The 19,945-nt window shown below is 45.9% G+C and overlaps 1 protein-coding gene across 5 annotated transcripts in view; it reads right to left on the bottom strand.

Annotated features, from left to right (window-relative positions):
- Positions 1 to 19,636, bottom strand: part of SFMBT2 (Scm like with four mbt domains 2) — a 274,334-nt gene extending 254,698 nt beyond the window's left edge. For 2 of the 5 annotated variants that reach the window (XM_058282432.2, XM_058282437.2), the window contains exon 1: positions 17,362 to 18,370. The gene's annotated coding sequence lies outside the window, so the exon portion shown is untranslated. Of the gene's footprint in view, positions 1 to 15,561; positions 17,059 to 17,361; positions 18,371 to 18,970; positions 19,094 to 19,472 lie in introns of those variants that run through there. The other 3 variants (XM_058282433.2, XM_058282436.2, XM_058282435.2) reach the window with 3 other exon arrangements.
- Between the last annotated feature and the right edge of the window lie 309 nt (positions 19,637 to 19,945).

The following is a 19,945-nucleotide window of genomic DNA, read 5'->3' as shown; positions in this document are numbered from 1 at the left end:
CATCTTGCTATTACAACTATAAGTACACAAATAAGCAAGTAAAATAAAAATCAAATATACAAGGTAACTGTAAACTATTAGGCAGTTAATCTTCATTAATTCAACAAACACTCTCTAAACACAAGGGCTTATATTTTCTGACCAAAAAATGAGAGTCCAAGGTCTAAGGAATAGAAGTTGGATCAATGACAATTTAATTTAAATCATGACTGTCCCAGACAATGTGAGAGAGATTGATGGAAAGCAGAGAATTAGCTACAGAATGCTTTATTTGCTTAAAACTTACATAAAGGACAGAGAAATACCATGACTGAACACTCACTTATTAGAAGTATTTACAGGTGCTCATTGTAGCATTATGCAGGGCTTAACAGAGGAAGCAAGTTCAAACAGTCATAACCTCCGCCCTCTAGAAGTTTCTAAGACAGCATAAGAAAATATGCCATATACAGGAATGACTGCAATCTAAATAGAAACTATGCCTTTTTCAATTATTCAGGAAAAAAGGGAAGTTACTAATTTTCACTGATGAATCATTTGATAATCTTAGTTTCTGAATGCTTAGCTGGAAACAGCACTAAATAAAGGAACCTGTTTAACAGGTCAACCGGTTCCAAGACTATTTGTTAATACAATGGAGGACACTGGCAAACGTAGTCTTTTAATATTGAGGCTGGCTAATTTTACCCTGTACATGCCAGTTTGCTAAAATAACCCACATGATGAGGGGGCAGAAGTGCATTCTCCTAAGGGCATTCTTTCAAGATTTCTATTACGAGCCAGACAGGAATCTGTGAAGCGCTACCACGTCTTTCACGGAAATCAGTCCACTCAAGAAGCAAATGCAAAATGAAGCTTTATTGAATGCCAAGTATCCGCAACCACAGCATCAAGAAGGAGCATATATTCCTGCATTAGTCTAACCAGTGCCCCTGGAGATGTCTTCCACAGAAGGAAACTTCAGACGGAAGGCCTACCAAGGACCTCACAGGCTCTTGTGTCCTAAGCCTGAACGTCAGTGAGCGGACGCCCCACCAAGTCCTCTCTGTAGCCACTGGTTTTAAGCAGCCATGGCAGGGAACCAGACGTGGCTCACCTGGTAGAGCGTCCGCCTACCACACGGGAGGTCCAGGGTTCAATCCCAGGGCCTCCTGAAGCCGGCCCATGTGCAGAGCTGCCGTGTGCAAGGAGTGCCGTGCCACGCAGGGGTGTCCCCTGCGTAGGGGTGCCTCACATGCAAGGAGTGCACCCCACAAGGAGAGCCGCCCCACGTGAAAAAAGTGCAGCCTGCCCAGGAGTGGTGCCGCACACAGGGAGAGCCTACACAGCAAGATGATGCAACAAAAAGAGACCCAATGCTGCTGAGGGTACAAGCGGACACAAAAGAACACACAGCGAGTGGACACAGAGAGCAGACAAATGGGGAGGGGGGGAAGGGGAGAGAAATAAATAAATTAAAAAAAAAAAAGAATCCATGGCAGAAGCAAGCTACATGAACACCACCTGCTGATCACAAGTGTGTCCATCCAACCAAGTATCCCACTCACTAATAGCATGCACAGAGAGAATACAGCTGGTCCCACACCCTGCCCGCCGGAAAAGGAAGCGCGATCCTGCCTTTGCTCCATCCCCAAGAACTGTCAGTGCCCGGACAGGGAATAGCATCCACCAACTCAGGGGCAGCGAGGAGGACACAGCGCAGGGGAGAAAGGAGGAGGCAGACTCCAGCAAGGCCACCGGGCTCAGGGGGATCCCGGGAATTTCCCACCCAGTGGCTGAAGGGGATAAGTGCTATGGGCCAAAAGAAAACAGAAGAGAAAGCAAAGCAGAGCTAGGCAGAGGGGGTCATTCTTTAGGTGACGGCCAGGGTAAGAGCCGGCAAGCAGAACTAGAACAAAGACTTGAGAGGGAGGAGCGAGAGGCAGGCTGAGCCCAAAGAGGGGCAGAGAACGGTTTGCCACAATAAGGAACCAAACCCAGTGTTCATCCTGCAGGGAGTGAGCAGACACTGCAGGATTGTACACCAGCTCGTGAAATAACTGATCAGATTAGTTATAGAAAAATCACTGGTACGCTGTTTGGAAGACAGACACAAAAATCCACAAAATTGCAAACGGGGTTCTGAACGAAGACCGTAAAGAAGAAAGAGGAAGGGATCAACAGAACATGGAGGGAGTAAAGAGGAAACAATCCAAGAATCTCCCGATACAACAAAATGCAATCTTTCCACAGTATGTAGTCAGGTTCCTAGAATAAATTATTTCACTTTCCAAAGCTAGTGCTCAGCAACTAAAAGAAACTATGCAGTAGCTATGGAAATAGATAATCCTGTTTTATATATATACATATTTTATATATTTATATTATGTATTTATAAAAGGTGAGATTGGCAAACCATTTCATAGACATTTCAACTTACTAGCAATGGGAAAAAAATTTTTGTGGCAATTCTTGCTAGTGACAATTGGTCCATAGGCATTGCAAAATAAAATAGGCTCTTAAAAGGCAAATACTTTTCCTAACTACAATACCCTAACCCAAAACAGCACTACTTTCAAAAGGAAGCACATTTCTCTTTGGATTCATAAAATATATGTAATTCCAAGAGACCAAAGGTGAAAGTGTCCATTAATTACAACAGCAAATTTTTCCCAAGACATATGAAAAAGGTCCAGAAGACTGACTGGGCTCTTAAAGGGTAATTTCCTGTTTTTACAATACAGTTTGTGACCTTGTATAAAGTTATAATTACACTGTAATTGGCTCCTCTTGCCTCTACAGCTGCTGCAAAGCAGAATTATAGTACTGCAACTTCCTACAAATGTCATCTTGGCCCAGGAAGAAGAATAGGACGTGAAAAGAAGTGTGAACTTGGAGAGTAAAGAGTGACAAGGCCACTATCTCAGCTATGTGACCAGAATAATTCACTTAATTTCTCTGGTTTCCACGTTCAGAAAATTAAGAAAATTTGATAAGATGCAATCAATGGCCCTTTTCAAATCTAAAACTCTATCCATCTATAGCAGGTATTTTTAGTCGTAATTGTATATACTCTGCATTCAGATTATTCATTTAGCTGCATGAAATTTAAAACATCAGCCTTTTCCCCTATCACCCCAAACTGTTCCCAACCTGCCTCTTATCATTTGTGGTTTTATCAGAGACTATAACTCATTTTAGCCTTAGGCTAAAGAAGGCCTTGTTAAGAAAGAAATGGATCGGGCAGAATTCACATTAAATAACATTCTAAAATTAATAAGAAGTTACTGGGGGCTTATTATAGCTAGTTTGAATCTCTAGGTCAGCAGTGTTCAATTCAACTTTCTGCAAAGCCAGAAATGTTCTGTATCTGCACTGTCCAATATACTGCAGTCACTGTGCAGAAATGTGGTTAATACACATAAAGAAATGAATTTTAATTTTACTTAATATAAATTAAAAATAGCCAGATGTAGCTAATGACTACCAAACTGGACAGCACAGCGTAAACCATTGCAGAAGTCAATCAGAGTTTGCGCCTTTTGAGAACCTAGAGCACCATCCTAAATAACCATCGATTCTTGGCTCTCTTAAAAGTGTCAGATTATTACTACCAAGATACTTAAAACATAAAGGTTTTAAAAACCTAAGAAATTTTCACAAGTTTCCTAAAAGTAGTTTTTTATTGAATGAGATGCATTTTTATGTTGACTCAATTTTCAAAGGAAAAGCAATCTTAGAAGCTAAATTATGTGTGGGATACTGAGATTATTTCCTTTTTAATTCACCTATAAATTAAAGAAAATCACTGCACCTCGAAAAATAGAATCAGGCACAAAGTTTTTTCCATAAAGGAAAAAAAAAAGGTCCCTGAATGTATAATAAATCAATTAAGTGTCAGGGGCTTATACAGCACATATCAAAAAGAAAAAAAATATATGGTTCTTCAGTAGCTCAACTCTTTATCCATTTGCCTCTAGCCAGACACTATAGAAAGGTAATCTGGGATTGTAAAACAAGACATCAATTCAAACGCACCAAATCAATCATTTTAAATAGAACTCAAGGGTATCAAAATAAATACCAAAGAGAAAGCCATCTGAGACCGCGACCAAGTTAAATCTCCAAAATTCTCACATCACTCTGGCAGGATGGAATGACAATCCCACTCAGAGGCTGTAAGGGGGCTGTGAAATTTATTTATTTTGGGCAAATAATATGTCCCACTTTCACTTTTTCAATGCTTACTTTTCTTCTTACTATAAGAGATACATTCTCTGCAGAAACTTTGGAAAATGAAATTACAAAGGAACTAATTAAAGTCACTTTAATTCCAACACCTGGGCATAAACACTTTTATATTTATAGTATTTCCTCTATGATTTTTAAATTGCATTCATATAGAATTTTGATCCACTTTTCCATTTAATATCACATAAGAAGCATTTCCCCATGTCACTAAAATTGCTTGAAAATATGAGTTTAAATGGCTATATAATTTTTATTATGCATAAGAAATAATTGATTTACCATTCTCCCACTGCGATCATTAAGCTGTTTTTGTTTTGTTTTGTCCACCATTATAAACAATGCTGTGGTGATCACCCTCAGCCAAAAGTCCTGTTTACATTTCTGATGTTTCCTTAATGTGGAATCCTAGAAGTTAGACTATGGGGTCAAAATAGAGGAAAAATGATCAAATGCTATCCAGTCTGCTATACTCACACTTTGTCTAATAGCGTGTGAGAGAATATGTCTAAATTTAATATCCTCCCCTAGACATAAGTACTGCTTCCTTTTCACCTTTTTCCAAACGATATTCAAAATATGGTATATGGTTTTCTTAATTTATAATTCTCATGTGCTGTCTGTTCACATGCCTTCCCATATTTTAACTCTACTAGTAGCTTTCATAAATTGGTTAAGAGCCCTACACATTATTATAAAGGTTTTCCCCCAGTCTGCCCTTGAGTCCTTTCTTTTGACCATTCAGAACTTTAGTCTGTTTTGTTTTTTTCTTAAAAAGTCCTCCCCACCCTAAGACACCCAAAGTAAAACTTCTTTGGAATTTCAACTTTCATGTTTAAGTTTTAAACACATGGGGAATTTATGCTCAAATATCTTGTGAGGTGTGGCTCTTAAGTGGCTGTCCAGTTTGGTAGCCATTAGCCACATACGGCTATTTCTCATTTATATTAAGTAAAATAACCAATTGCCCAACATTGTGGTTTAAATAATCCATTCCCATTCCGTTGGAGCTTTTTTTCATCCTCTCTTTATCATATATTAAATTCTTATACATACAAGGCAATGTTTCAGGACAGCAAACTTTCATTTCATTAGAAAAGTCACAGAAAGAGGAACTATGATGACTGTCCACATATCCCGTTTGAGTTAAGCAATAATTAAACTTGGGGTCAGTTTAAGGTAGGGTTATAAAGGGCTAACAATGATATCGGCATGGTTTAGGAGTCCAGCCTCTTCTGAGTTTATCATCACAAGGCATTCTACTACGAACAGGAATATATCTAAATTCCCCCCCCCACCCCCATATCCCTGTTCGCCTTTTCCTACAGTGCGGGTAACTGGCTCACCACAACAAAACGTTTCTCATCTCCCCTTGTCTTAGGATGTGTTCCTGACACTAAGTCCTGGCCCAGGGGATTTTTTATGGGATTAACATGTTCCCTTCCCGGTAACAGCCTGCAGAGGGAGGGGGCACACCTTTGCCGCCTCCATGGAGCCCCCCGGATTCCGTGGATGGAGGTCCCCTGAAAGCAAATCTGCAGCTGGCTTTGCAGACCACGAAGCTACTCTGCTAGCTCCAGATACTTCTTCACACACACACCCAGAGGACTTCAGTAACACCAAAGGCTGTCTTTGGTTTGGTTGAAGATCACCCTTCCTATCCATACCAAGGTGCTTAAGCCGCAACGAGTATGAAGTCTCCATGATGGGGGAGCCTCCAGCGTGACCCTAAGCTCCATAAAGAAGTGAGGACACCATCCCCTGTAATTTCACCCATATCATCAGTGGTTCTCAAACTTTAAGGTACACCTGAACCCCCAGAAGGGCTTTGTAGGTCTTAACACCCAGAGTTTCTGATTCAGTAGATCTGGAATGGGGCCCAATAATTTGTATTTCTAACAAGTTCCCTGGTGAGGCTGAGGCTACACCTTGAGAACGAGTGCGTTATGAAAAGGAGATTGTATCTGGACTGTTTAGGAAGATAAAAGTCATCCTTCATCAAAGATCTCTTATCACTGGTGTACTAGAAGACAGAATAGTTCTGCAGAATCATTTAAGTGTGGGGAGAGGAAGGTTGGTTTTTTTACAAAGAGTTTTGCAAAGCAAAGAGTCCCACTCCTAATTCCAGGCTTGCTACTCTAAAACAGGGGAAGGGTTGCAGTTGTTTGTTTTTGACATGACTCAGAAAAGAGAATACTCGGCAAGGAGAAAATAAAATGCGAAGGTCTAAACTTAAAAGCTGATGAAATTCCACACATGCTCTGGCTCTCCTTGGAAATCTAGCATGTCTAAAAGACAGACCACACCACCTCAATGCACACCCCAAGAATTTCAAAATGACTGTAGGATAGCTAATCAAAGCTCAGACCTTTCCATATACTCCAATCAAAATGGAAAATCGCAGAGGGCTCTGGAGGATGCACCCCCAATTTGTGACCAAAACGTGATCTCTGAAAATCACTGCTTTCCCTGTGCTGAAGAAGCAACATGCAAATAAAAGTCTCAGATCAGAGTGTCTGGAAGAGCCATCCTTGTAAAAGGCTTTGAAGATGAAAAGCTGCGTTAAGAGCCAAGAGCTATTATCTATGTGAGTGCCCTTCTATTTATATTCATGCTGTCACCCAGATCACTCTGCTAATAATGCCTGACTAAATACATCTCCTCCCCACTCTTACCAGCCAACTCTCTGCCTTCCTAAGAAGAGACAGGTCCTGCCTCATTCCATCATCAAGTGAGATGAGCTGATTGCTTGGGGCAGAAGGTTCGTGGAATTTTGCCATCAGCCATATGCTCAGAGCTTGATTTACCTTGATTAGGGCAGCAATTTACTCACCATTTTTCAACCAGGCTTCATTGGTTTTCACTCAAAATAGACTGAAATCTGACACAAATTGCTGCTCCAGCAGAAGAAATGCTAATTTTTTACAATCAGATTCATGCCTCAATACTTGGAAATAAGGTATGTTAGAGATAATAGGTAGTCAAGGAGTAAATACCAGCCGACCATTCCCCCAGTAACATCCTGTGTCTTCTAATTCATGGTTTTAACTGCCACCTGTCAACCTCCCAATCAAACAGCATGTATTACACAAGTATAAAATGCGTTAAATCACCTTATATGGTGTATATGCGTGTGTGAAAAATGAGAGGTGTAAAAGCCTCACAAGTCACTTGCTCAAGAGAAGAGAGCTCCCAGAGTACACAGCAGCACAGCGCCATCTTGAAAGTTCATTTATTTACTATTTACTTACAAGTTATTTATGTATGTTTAACTCTTTACTAGCCATAAAGAAGGATTCGTTTTGAAATACCCAACTAAATATTCCTATACAACAGAACTTTATGTCACAGTAGCAATAGAATTTCTCTTGTATCACAAACTGACATCCAAGCCACAAAGGTAAACCATTCTTAACATATGACTGAGCTACTTGAAATTCATGGCACAGAAGAGCGTGCTCATGGGATCTTTGAAAGAAGATGAGTTTCACAATCAGCACAGACATAATCACACTTGGTCCTGACATCCTGGACAAACCCCAAACACTGGACTTCCCTCTCCTTCACCTACAAATAAATCAGACTATCAATCCAAATCTGTTAACAATGCTAAGGGAACCTCATGTTCCACCAGAGTTGTGTCTCACATCACACAAACATGTGCAACTAAGTCATGTTAGGAAAACTAGGTCTTGTGTTGTGTTGTACATGCAGTCATGAGAACTGGAAAAGTGAATAAACCTTAAGAAGGAAACCTTCTGTAGCTGAACATGCACAGAGAATGTCTACTCACTGGTGCCTAATTTTCTGAGTGAGCTTAATCAATGGATTACCGAAAGCCCGACAGATGCACAGAAGTAATACCGGAGAGATGCCACTAAGCTGAAAATGCCTACAACTAAAATGCCAAAAGCAGCCTCTTCTCACATGGTGGTCCAAGACACCAACAATGAAAACACCACGACGCTTGCCCACCTCTGGGGAAAGCAGCCAAAGAGTGAATCTCAGCTGCAGAGCTTTGTGATCTAATCGGGGGTTCAAAAAACCACCAAGGGCACCTCGGGTGGCTCTTGCTTTATTTGAAGCCACAGATATATCCATAGAGTTGGGCATAAATCAAATTTTCTATCATTTAAATGCATGAAGGAAGTTTATTCTTCACTGGAGTCCGAATGCAAATCATTATGTAAAGGAGATTTTTTTTTTAAACACCCTCATTTACTTGAGGTGGTAGAGAACATGGAAAACACTGGAGGGCAAAGTCAAGGACCTGGGTTAATATTATAACTTTTACCAGAATGTACAGTTGGCTTTTTAACCACGACAAGCAGAACTCTTCTCATCTGGTCTGTTCTCCTCACTTCTCACCTCCCACTCCCAACATTTCAGGAACTGTGAGCCTTCACTTGCCTTTCTTGTTAAAATTAAGTGTAAATGACAGGAGGGAATAATGCATTCACTAGAACAGAATAGAGACTCAAAGGAGGAGGTATTCACCGTAGCATAAGGTGGGTCACAAAAGCTTTCATGAAAAGATGGAGATCCTGAGCTGGTGCCCAGAGAAAAGAATAAGGCTTGAAGAGGAGAGGGCAATGAAAGTTCCCTCAGGCTGAGTCAGAATTGGGACATGGCCAGGAGACAACAGATAACTAAGATGTGACCAGCTGACAAGTGGCCCCACATGCCCAGCTGGCTACTCAAAGGCTCTGACAAACTAGACCAAGTCACTAGAGCTTACAGTCCGTAAAGAGATGAAAAGGGGAGAGAGCAGAATGTTTTGCATTTTACAGCTAGCTAGAAGAAGAAAACACAGGTAAGGTTTGAAAACAATGAATGACAAGAGGCAAATCTCAAAGCTCCAAATACTGTTACTTTACAGCAGCCATTCTCCTGCCTTCAAACAGAAGAGCGACATAAAGCGCCATAATCCGGACGTTCGATCCCAGGGTTGGCTCGATTTCAATAACAGTGCGATGGAGAGTGGACTGGAGATGAGACAAGGAAAAAACGAAAGTTGCTCCACAACTGTCAGCTTTTATTAAAGTGATGGCATCCAGCCGTTCACATCTCCTTCCCTAAAAATTCGGGGAAGCGCGCTTGGCAGAGATTAGATGCACTGGGGCGTGAAGTCTTAGAAGCCTTAAAAACTGTCAGCTTCAATATTAAACCATCACCAGCTGCAATCTGCTTGCCTTCTTTTTTCTCTTTAATTAGCACATTGATGTTAGTACTTTAGAAGACTGAACCCAACTCCCCCCGACTCAGTTAGGAAAGTCCTCTCTTTGGAAATGTCTTTACCTAGTAGAGAGATTCTGAATGAAAACACTAAATCCTTGGGATTCCCACCTGCCACATTATAGACATCTGAAAAACCGCAAAGAAAAAAAAAAAAAGAAAACCCTGGGAGGGAAGTCTCTCTCCTCTCTCTCTCTCTCTCTCTCTCTCATACACACACACCTTTTTACACATTTGCAATTTTAAAAGCCTGTTCTTGATTGGGTTAACTGGAAAATTAAGGCTGCAGACTGCAAGTGAGAAGAACAACAACTGTTTCCGACAACTAAAATCATGTTGACTTGTCAGTATAAACCTTAACAACTAAATCTAGGCCAAATGAGCAGAGCATGATGCAACCTCCAGCTTTCAACATACATCTAGAGTTGGAGCAGTGATGTTACATTTATCGTTAAAAGATTAATGTGTTTATTTGTAAAAAGAACAGTATTACGAAAGAATAACTATGATTAGGGTGCCTCTATAAGCAGAAGTTCAACTAAGGGAATTAATATAATGACATCAATTAATAAAAGAGGTATAGGCTGCCTAAAAACTAAACGTTTGTCCTTTGGATTATTAGCAGTCATGATATCTGACCTCCCATTCAGACATCTGCAGGTTAAGTATCACCAGGTACGTCCTCATTTTCCTCCCCAACTAACTCCTTTCTGGGATTCCCCTTTCCCACTCTTCTGCCCATGGGAAAGCAAATCACGATTCTTTCCTGCAGAAAAGAATGCCCACCCTTCACTAATCCAAACTAAATTTTACCATCGTGCTTTTCACTGTATCCCCCTCGTCTTGCCAAACCCTTGTCTGTCACTATCCCTACAGCACTCCGTTCTCTGGAACATTACTCCAAGCATTCCACATAAGTACTGTGTCTCTTTCAGAGTACCAACTGGAAGGCTGTTTAGAACAGTTTCCTATGAATGTCTGTCTTTTTTAATTGAAGAACTCTAACCTAAGCCACGTGCCAACTGGCACCATTTATATCAAGTGGCAGATCCTTTTTGGATTGCATGCCCAGTGAGTGTTTTTGTTTCATACACAGACAAGATGCCTACTATTGAATATAAACGTTAAAAAGAAAAGAAAAAAAACCTTGAGGGAAACATCCTTTCCAATCTGGAGATGGGAAAAAAGAAAAATGACTGACACAAATGCTTCCTCTACAATTGTGAGGTGCCTTGTAAAAGATAGGGTATTTGTCACAATGCCATAAAAGTAATTACACATGTCTTTTACCGTTTAAAGCAGGTTTTTAAAATAATTTGTGCCTAGCAAGGATTCTATGCACAGGAAAAATCAAAAACAGGGGAGGTCAAAGCACAAAATAAAAGTGATGGGGCCAGGGTCAGAGCAAAAGTTCCCACCAGAACTAGGGTTTCTGAATTCCAAAAATTTGGTTCACTTTAACCAGCAGACCATGGTTCATTTAGCACATATGTAGCACACTTTCGAACATAATGCCAAAAGCCAATTTCTCTGGAAACTCAGCTACTATGATTTGGCAAAAACTGACTTTTTCTCGGGTGCTTTAAAAGAAGTGAAATTAATTTCCACTCCCTTAGAGCAAAGTTTTGATTTGTCAGCTTCACAGCCTGAAGTCAACCATACCAGGGAAAGTATATGTGTGACCAGCTGATCAAACCCAGAGAAGTCACATGACAGTATGGACATAGCACACACATAAAGAGCAGCTTTTATTTTTTGCCTTCAGTTTTCTATGTGGGAAGGAAATCTAACAGAAGACCAAAAATTCAAGTTGAATCTAAAAAAAAAAAAAACCTATACTCATTAGTAGGCAACACTGCTAACAAACAGAAAACTCTAGGCTCCCACTCACCTCATTTTAAATAGTGTCTGTTTTACTTCTACTCTCCACTTGCCCCAGAGTAGAGAATTTTCATTATTGATTTGCACTTACATTCGTGTTACAGCATATTTCCAAGAAGGGGGGAAATAAAACTGATTTATATTAGAGCCAATTTTCTAATCGAGATGGAATGTCAGAAATTCAGTATTTTTCAGGTCTTTAATGGTCAATTCAGAGGGCAGTAAACACCTTTCAAACCTAACCCAGGAGCACTGAGTATTTTCAAGTTTACATTTAAAAACAAGTAATCTAAGGATCACTGAAGGGTTCTGGTCTCCTATAACCATCTGAACTAAATGCGACACAAAATCCTCTAGTGTTACCCCATTCAAAATTAAATACTAAAAAAAAACAGAAAACAAAACACTATTTTAAGACCTGCATAACCTCTCTAAAGACTCAATTTCCTTATCGATAAAAGGAAGATAGAAGCACCAACTCGTAAACATTAAATAAACCAATGCATTTTAAGTGCAAGGCGTGTAATTTCACAACAATCTAAGAGTAAGATTCAAATTCTAACTCTTTCCCTTGCTAGCTGTGTCACTTTGGACAAGTTATGCAGGGCAAGCATCAGTGTACTCATCTACAAAAACGGGAGTACTAAAACTCTTATGAGTAGATGAAATATAAATGTAAAGCAATAAGAAGAATGGCTGGCGAAGAGATGTTTAATTACATACCTCTTAATTTAATTTTTAAAACTAGATATAATTATGTAATTATATAGATTAATTATGAATCAGGTTAATGCCACAATTTTAAGCCCTAGACATATAGATTCACATGTCCTTCTTTTGAAATTACATTTAAAATAAGACTTTACAGGAACTTGCTTTAAGAATTGGAGGCCCTTGTGTCTTATCTTGCAGTGATTCCATTAAAACTCCGCTTTTGACTGACATGGGAAAAAGTTTGCCAAACTTCGCAGAAAGCAAAGAAGACATACTTCAATATCTTTTTATAAGACGTCTTTTTCTCGGCCAATAAAACCGCAGGGGAAGATTTCACAGGATAAAAATCTGTCCCCACGGCCCCCTGCCCACCAGCTCCACACTGCTTCTCTAGCCACAACCGCTGACATTATTTGCCCTACTTTATAGGATTCATCAAATGTTTAACAACAAGTACTCTATCCACCAAAATATGTCATTTTTTTAAAGGACATCAAAAAGGAATGAAACAGAAAAGCACAATGGATTCTTCAATCAGTGTTAAAAACCTCTCTCTTATCACATGAACGGAAACCACGTGGCAAGAGAGTAAGACTTTTTGATCGGCGTCATCTTAACCATGAACACAAGTGACCCTGATTAACAATGTATGGTGAAGTATCATCATTTTCACTGCAGGCTAATCAGATGGGGAGGGTGATGATGTCATGTTTCCATCAGAACACTCTTGAATCTTCCCATGCAAAACCAATCCCAAAGAACGTTATTGGGTAACTTAACATAAATCATACAACATTCCCTGTTATATGAAAATTCCAAGTTGAGTAGCTCTCCTCATTTATGATACCTGCCTACAAACATCTTGTTTACACTGACTTAAACACCGTCAACACTTGTTTAACCAGGACGATCATTTGGCTTATGTTCAGGACACTCGGAGTGTCACAAGGAAAGGAAGTTCCGCCTGTTGGGAATGGAACATCTTGAGCATCAGAGCTGATTTTTCACTTACTGGATTATCGGGCCAGCCGCTGTCATCTACCCACACAAGTGACCCTGACTACAATGTCCAAACACCCTCCTATCTGGGGTGGTGGATGCAGAGGCCTATTTGGTATGGTCCCTTTTAGTCCTAGGAATTATTAGAGCACAGTCAAGCCAATCTTTTTTTTTTAAGATTTATTTTTATTTATTTAATTCCCCTCCCCCGGTTGTCTGTTTTCTGTGTCTTTTTGCTGCGTCTTGTTTCTTTGTCCGCTTCTGTTGTCGTCAGCAGCACGGAAAGTGTGGGCGGCGCCATCCCTCAGCAGGCTGCACTTCCTTTCGCGCTGGGCGGCTCTCCTTACGGGTGCACTCCTTGCATGTGGGGCTCCCCTACACGGGGGACACCCCTGCGTGGCAGGGCACTCCTTGCGCGCATCAGCACTGCGCATGGGCCAGCTGCACACAGGTCAAGGAGGCCCGGGGTTTGAACCGCAGACCTCCCATGTGGTAGACCAACGCCCTAACCACTGGGCCAAAGTCCATTTCCCAAGCCAATCATTTTAAAGGCATGCTATCCTAGCGCAGTACATGCCAGGACGGATGTAACCCGTGAAGACTGCGTTTGTACAGGTCTCCATTTTGACTTCTCTACACCTTGCCTTTTCCAGAGCATAAATGGAAACACAACTCCATGGAGAACTTCCATCCCTGAACAGTAACACAGCTTTGCTTCTGCAGTTGGTGGTAAGACAACCCACCAACCAGCTTCATAGATATCCTGTCATCTCATCGCTGGCTAGGCCTGTAGTGTTTTCACTCTTCGGTGTAGACATGATCCAAGAAATGAATCCCTTGAGCATGACTGCATTTTTCTTCCAAGGTAAAACAGCATCAAGATCTTCTGAGTAACACTGTAGTCAATCTTCACTTTGTCAGTAAGGAAGGTAACGCTCAGGTGGATATAATCTGTCCAGGGTAATGCAGCTAGACAGAAAGAGCTCTGAAACCAAAAGCCAGACCCCCTGATTCTCTCCCTTTCCTTCTCGATGAGGACTCTTCCTTACAAGCTAGAGTTGGTGGACCCCAAATCTTCAACCTGAATGCTCAGGCTGACTTTCTAGTTTGTTGTGACAAGCATAATTTCAGTAAGATGTATTTAGTTGCAGGATGGGGGCCATAAGTTGCTACCAAGGAAAGGGGTTATGATATAAGCAGTTAGGAAAGCTTCAAAATGTGTCTTGAATTAAATTCCAATCTCATTCTGGTATGAGAACCTTATTTTAGAATAAGGTAAAAACTTTTTGTACCACTACTGTTATATGGACTCCAAAAATTCTGAATAATAAAAACTGGAGAGAAATGTTGTCTAAACCTAGTACATAGAACTGGAGGTAATTCAAATCCCATAATAGACAATTTTTGTTTAAGCTATTTAAAAAATATATTCCTACTTTTCTATACCTACATAAACTTTCAAGCTTCAGCATAGGCACTAGGGAGTTGGAATTTTCATTGTATGGACATCTCAGATCCTCAACTCATCATGTATTAATTAAATGGAATCCTCATTCCCTGACTGCTGAAAGCAATGATTCCATCACTCAGCATTTCTTCTCAAGTTGGCAAGTCATTTGGGGAGCAATGGCATGAAAACTGAAAAATGCCACTTCAGCTAGAGTGGGCAGAAATAAGATTGGATAAACCTTTAATATTTCCAGGCAAACACTGGAAGGCGTTATGATAAAATAATAAAAAAATAAATAAGAAGAACAGTGAAGAGAGACGGCTTCGAAGATCACCAAAGTTTTAGAACTCTTTCTTCAGGAACCTATTTTCGCTTTCTATTTTTTTAAGTTAAGAATCCTGAAGCCAGTCATTTATATCTAATAGAGTTCAAAAAAAAAAAAAACCACAAAAAAACATTAGTCCATATTTTCTGCGAGGAAAAGTCAAGAGGAAAAACTCTCTCCAATCAATTACTCCCATCATTAGTGAAATCCATCTCGTGGGATGGCCTGTGTGAGGCTGGGTGCCCGCATCCTAATGAAAAATGGGGACTGTTCTGTTCTCGCCTCTGCGGGTCTCAGCTGGTGCGTCTAGAAAACACACATCAAAAGAGGGCAGCGGATCACTCTCTTCCCTGGGACCGGAAAAGTGATTTGCGCTGGCACGGTCATGGGTCCTGTGCACAGTAAAAATTTTGATGCGGGATACGCGGTTTCGTGGGCGTGGGCGTCCTTCCCCACCCTCCAGGCAGGTGGTTTCGTCCCAGCACCACGCTAAGATCCAGCTCTCACACACCACTTACAGAAGGGAGCAAGGAAGGGTACGGACAATTTTAAGAAGAGAAAGTAACAGATGTGGCTCAAAGGAGGGCGCAGCCAACCCCTTGCCCCTCCCCTCCCCTCCCCTCCCCTCCCCCAGGACCCTTGTCCCCCTCCCCTACCGGCTCAAGCTCCTTCCCCTCCCCCATAGCCTCCCCAGGATGCCGAATTTAAGCCTGTTTTCCCGTTCTCCAACCTGGTGAAACATGGATCCGTGCGCTTGGTATAGACACGCCAATCGCCCCCCAGTTCCCTGAACTACAGTGCACGGACCGAAGAGCCGAGGAGTAGGGAGTGCGGAGGCCAGCGGGGACGGATCCGGATCCCAGCGGGTTCAGCCCTAGGAGGAAAGCGGTTTCGCTCCAGATTCGCCGAGGGAGTCCGCAAAGGCGGCGGGAGGTGGCGCTCTCCCGGGCGGGGGCGGCAGCGCGCGCGAGCCGGGGACCCCAACCTCGCCAACGGCAGCGAGGTCGAAGGAGGCGAAGAGGAGATGTCGGGGGGAAAAGGCGGGATCCGCGCCAAGTCTGGCTACTGCACCGAAAGGAGGAACAAGTCCAGTGCCTGGCTGGCGCCTGGTCCTTCCGGAATCCCACCCAACTCTGGAAATCCAAAGATGCCGAGAATCACGAAAGCGAAACTGCAAACAAGACTCGCGAAGTCTGGGGACAGTCTTCCAGGCTTCCCGTCTCAGGACTCCCGGACTCCAAAAACACCATCCAGAGCGAGTCCCAGGAGGGGCGGCCAGCGTGAAGGTCTCCGGCTCCGGGGCACGCCGGTCCCCGCGTCCCCTCGAAGCCAGAGGCAGCGGTCGTCGCGGCTCCTACCCACGTTTCCGTTCTTCCCGCCTTCCTCTCCTCCCCCGAAAGAAAAGGAAGCCTGGGCCCTGAAAGAATCCCGTGGAACGTTCTTTGTAATGGATGGTGCATTCACGTCCACAGCGCAGTCGGCTGCAAAACCGCGGGCTCGGGGCGTTGGAGTTAATTGCGCGCTGGCGACTGCGACGTCAGGAGGAGGAGGGGAGGGGTTCTCGGCTGCAACTGCCGTGCACCAGCCAAGAGCCATTTTAGGCTGGTTTCCTCTTCGGCGAAGCCGCCTCGGTCGCCCCGGGGAGAGCTGCTCCCGCGGAGGAGGACGGGCTTGGACCCAAGGGCGAACCGCGTCTTGGCTGGAGCGCTGCTAATCGCTCCGCCTTGGCACCCCGGTGGGGAGGAGAAAATGCTGGTGACGCTACCCCACCCCCGGGGCATCTCGAGGAAGAGTCCCTTAGACAAGGCTGCGTGGGACCAAGGAAGAACCGACTCTCTAGGTCCTCCTCCAGGCCCTGCGGGTGCCCAGAGCCCACGCACTGCAGTACCGGAGAGCCTAGCCCAGTCTCTTGGCCATGCTGCCTTCAAACGTCTGGGGGGCTTGGCAGCTGCACGGTCAGGCTCGCAAGCCCCGAAGGCTACCCGGACCTACCCCGGCCGGGCCCACAGGGCCCCCGGGGCCCCGCCCTACGGAGACCCTCCCACGGACACCGCCTTGCGACCGCCGCTAGGCCGCCACGTCCTGGCCATGGGCGACCCCTGTCGGGGAGCCAGTTCCCAGCCAAGCCAGGCTCCGACCTTCCTGGGGACTCTCCTCCAAGCAAGGGTTTGCTGGCATTCCGCAGACCGGCTTCAATTTTGCCCACAAGCTCCACTCCCAGACCCCTTCGCGCCCCGGAGCTGCCCTTAACCCCCCCCCCAATCATATCCCGCGCGCGCTCGTCCGCCACGGCCCGAAGCCGCCCCTCTCCGAGCCCATCCTGAGAAAGGGACCTTTTCTTCCCAGAACGCCGTCCCCACCCGCCACGTGCCCAAAAAGTAACCGGGGCGAGTCCCAGCCCCAACCCCATTCCTCCCGACGGGGCTCCCGGCTCTTCTGCCGCTCCAGTTTGCCCGCCCCCCCCCCCCACGCCCCGCAGCGCCCGCTACCCACCGCACCCAGGCGCCGCGCCGCCAGCAGACACACGCACCCTTCCCCGGGCGCCTCCAGCCCGATGGCACCCAAGACAGCGGACAGTCAGGCCTTTGAGAAACACCTCCCGCTGCTGCTTTCACTCTGGTCTTTAACCGCACAGGAGCCAGCGCAGGGAGGAGAGAAAGAGCCGAAATAAATCATTACCTCTGCCCTCACGTATTTTTCACCGCGTGTCAGCAGTTTGTCACGTCAAATCATGGCAGGGGATGGTGCCTAGAAGCTCTGGGCAACCACCTCCCCCCACCCCCCCGAACTGCACACGCAGGCATGCACACTCATCCCAACGGGCACCCAGGAGTGTCCTGGGTGCCCCAGTCCAAGCCGCTCGCACCCCGCCGCTCCACCCCTCTCCCCTCCGGCAATGGACTTTACACACACTGTCTCTCACCCCGGAAAAAAACTAGGGCAGCCGCTTCCCTCTCGCTTTTCCCACTTAATTCGCTAAAGCAGCTCCTGGGGTAACCAAAGAGAGTCGAAACTAAGGAATGGTAACTCCGGATGGGTTTTTTCCCACCTCAAAAACCTTTATTTTCAGTTTCTAGAGGACACCTTAGCCCGCCATGTTGAAACCGGCACGGTTCACAAATGCTCATTCGCCGCAGTTGTGGCGCTTCCAGTAACACGAAGGGATCGGGCTGTGGACGTTCAGCAGGAGCCTCGCCACCACTTCCCACCCCCAGGGCTCCCCCCTCCCCGGCTAAAGCTCTCCCGCCGCCGGGGGCCAAAATAAATAAATGCGTCTAGCAGTTTGCGGATGGGTTTTTTTTTTGGCGGATTTCATCAAGACACACAGACGCATAGAAGCTAAACTCCAAAACCGGATCAGATTGGTAATTCTGAAAGAAGGTCACAAGAGTATAGACAAGAGAAAAGCCCCAAGTGACAGGATATTACTTAAGCAGGCGCACACAAAAAGATCACCCACGCCGGGGCACGCTCCGAAACTACTACTGACAATTTCATCTGAGCTGCATGGCCAAACGTGTCCAAAAGGGCGATTACAAAGATAGATACTATCTTGAATATCTCCCTGTTCTCCAAGTCCTCCCCCCCCCCGCCCCCACCAGATCCTTCTTCCCCCACCTCTCAACACGCGCACCTCTTCACACCCACCAAAAAAGAGGGAGACGGGAACCACAGCGAGCAAGGGTGCGAGGGGCCAGGCGCGGCCACGCTGCCAAAAGGAGTGAGTGAGGAAGGTGCGCGGCGCAGGGGGCCCCCGCGGCTCGGCGGGCGCTCACGGAGGACACACTTAGCCACCCCCGGCGGACGCCGGCCCCGCCGAGCTGGGCAAAGCCCAGCAACGCCGAGGCGCCGAAGGGGGAGCAAAAATGACAGCCCCAGGCGCAGAGCGGAGTTTGCGGCTTCGCGGGAGTGGTGGCGTTCTGTGTTGTTGTTGTGGTTTTTTTTTTGCCTCCTTCCCTCCGCTTTTTCTCGTCTCCCCAACCCCCCACGCCCCGCGGGCTCGGGGTTCCCCTTTTTTTTTTTTACCCTAAGGAAAGAAGAGAAAAAAAAGCAGCTGCCCTGCGCGCTCAACCTGCCGGCGGCAGAGCTCCCCCGGGCCAGGCTGGGCGCGGGGCGCGGCGGCCCGAACGGCGTCCTACCTGGTGAAGTTTGTCCTCCCCGCGGCGTGGAGGAAGGCCCCCGCGCGCCCCGGCCCCGCCGTGTAGGGCGGCCGGGCCCCCCTGGCTCGCCCCCCGGGCTCGGCCCGGCACCCCGCGCCCGCGATCGCGCCCGCCCGCCCGCGCCGCGCCGCCACCTCCCTGGCACGCTCGGCTCTCGTCCTCCCGCTCCCACTACAGCCGCCTTCCAATATGGCATCCTCGCTGTGCGCATGCCCGGCCCTCTTTTTTAAGATGATTATTTTTATTTATTTATTTCTTCGCCGCCGCGCACTCCCTTCCACGACCCTTTTTTCCAGCGCGGGCGAAATGGCTTAAGCCAATTCGCCGGCGCTGGCTTCTCCCCTCCCCGCGGCCCCCAGCCCGGCGCCCCCCGCGCCCGGCCCGCCAGCCCCCCAAGCCGCCCGCGGCGCGCACAGATTTCAGGCGCCCCCTCCCTCCCCGCCCCACACCCCTGCCTGCTTTTCTTTGGCTCCCTTCGTACATCTTCGGCAGAAAGTTCGAATCACGGGCGTTTCCGCAGAAACATCTGCGGGGAGAAGTGGAAAAACTCAGCCTTTGACGGGACGCTTCTTGTGGGCTCTGCGGGCTGCACCTCTTCTCCCTCGAAGAATTCCTCTGTTCATAAAGTGCACAAACTTGACCTTTATCCACCGGCGTCTGGAGAGACGATCGATTAAAACACGCAGCCTTCGCCCCGCCCCCTTCGCCCCACCCTGGGCCTAAATTGTGCGTTTTCCATACAGATTCCGATGTTTCCTTTCCCCTCCGGGATGGTGGGATGGAGCCCGCGAGAGATTTGCCCGGGAAACCGACCCCCAGGGGGAAGGGAATTCAGTTGGGGCTGCTGGGGGCGGCTCCCGGCTGCGCCCCGCGGGGCTCGCGCCGCGTCCCCTGGGGCCACGCCTGGGCCGGGGCGTGCTTCTAGGGCGCCTGGCCGGGGCTGCTCTCCGAGGG

The sequence above is a fragment of the Dasypus novemcinctus genome, chromosome 20 (genome assembly GCF_030445035.2).
Source record: "Dasypus novemcinctus isolate mDasNov1 chromosome 20, mDasNov1.1.hap2, whole genome shotgun sequence".
Taxonomy (NCBI): Eukaryota; Metazoa; Chordata; class Mammalia; order Cingulata; family Dasypodidae; genus Dasypus; species Dasypus novemcinctus.
The sequence above is the reverse complement of the archived record's forward strand: the minus strand, read 5'-3'. Positions and strand labels throughout refer to the sequence as shown.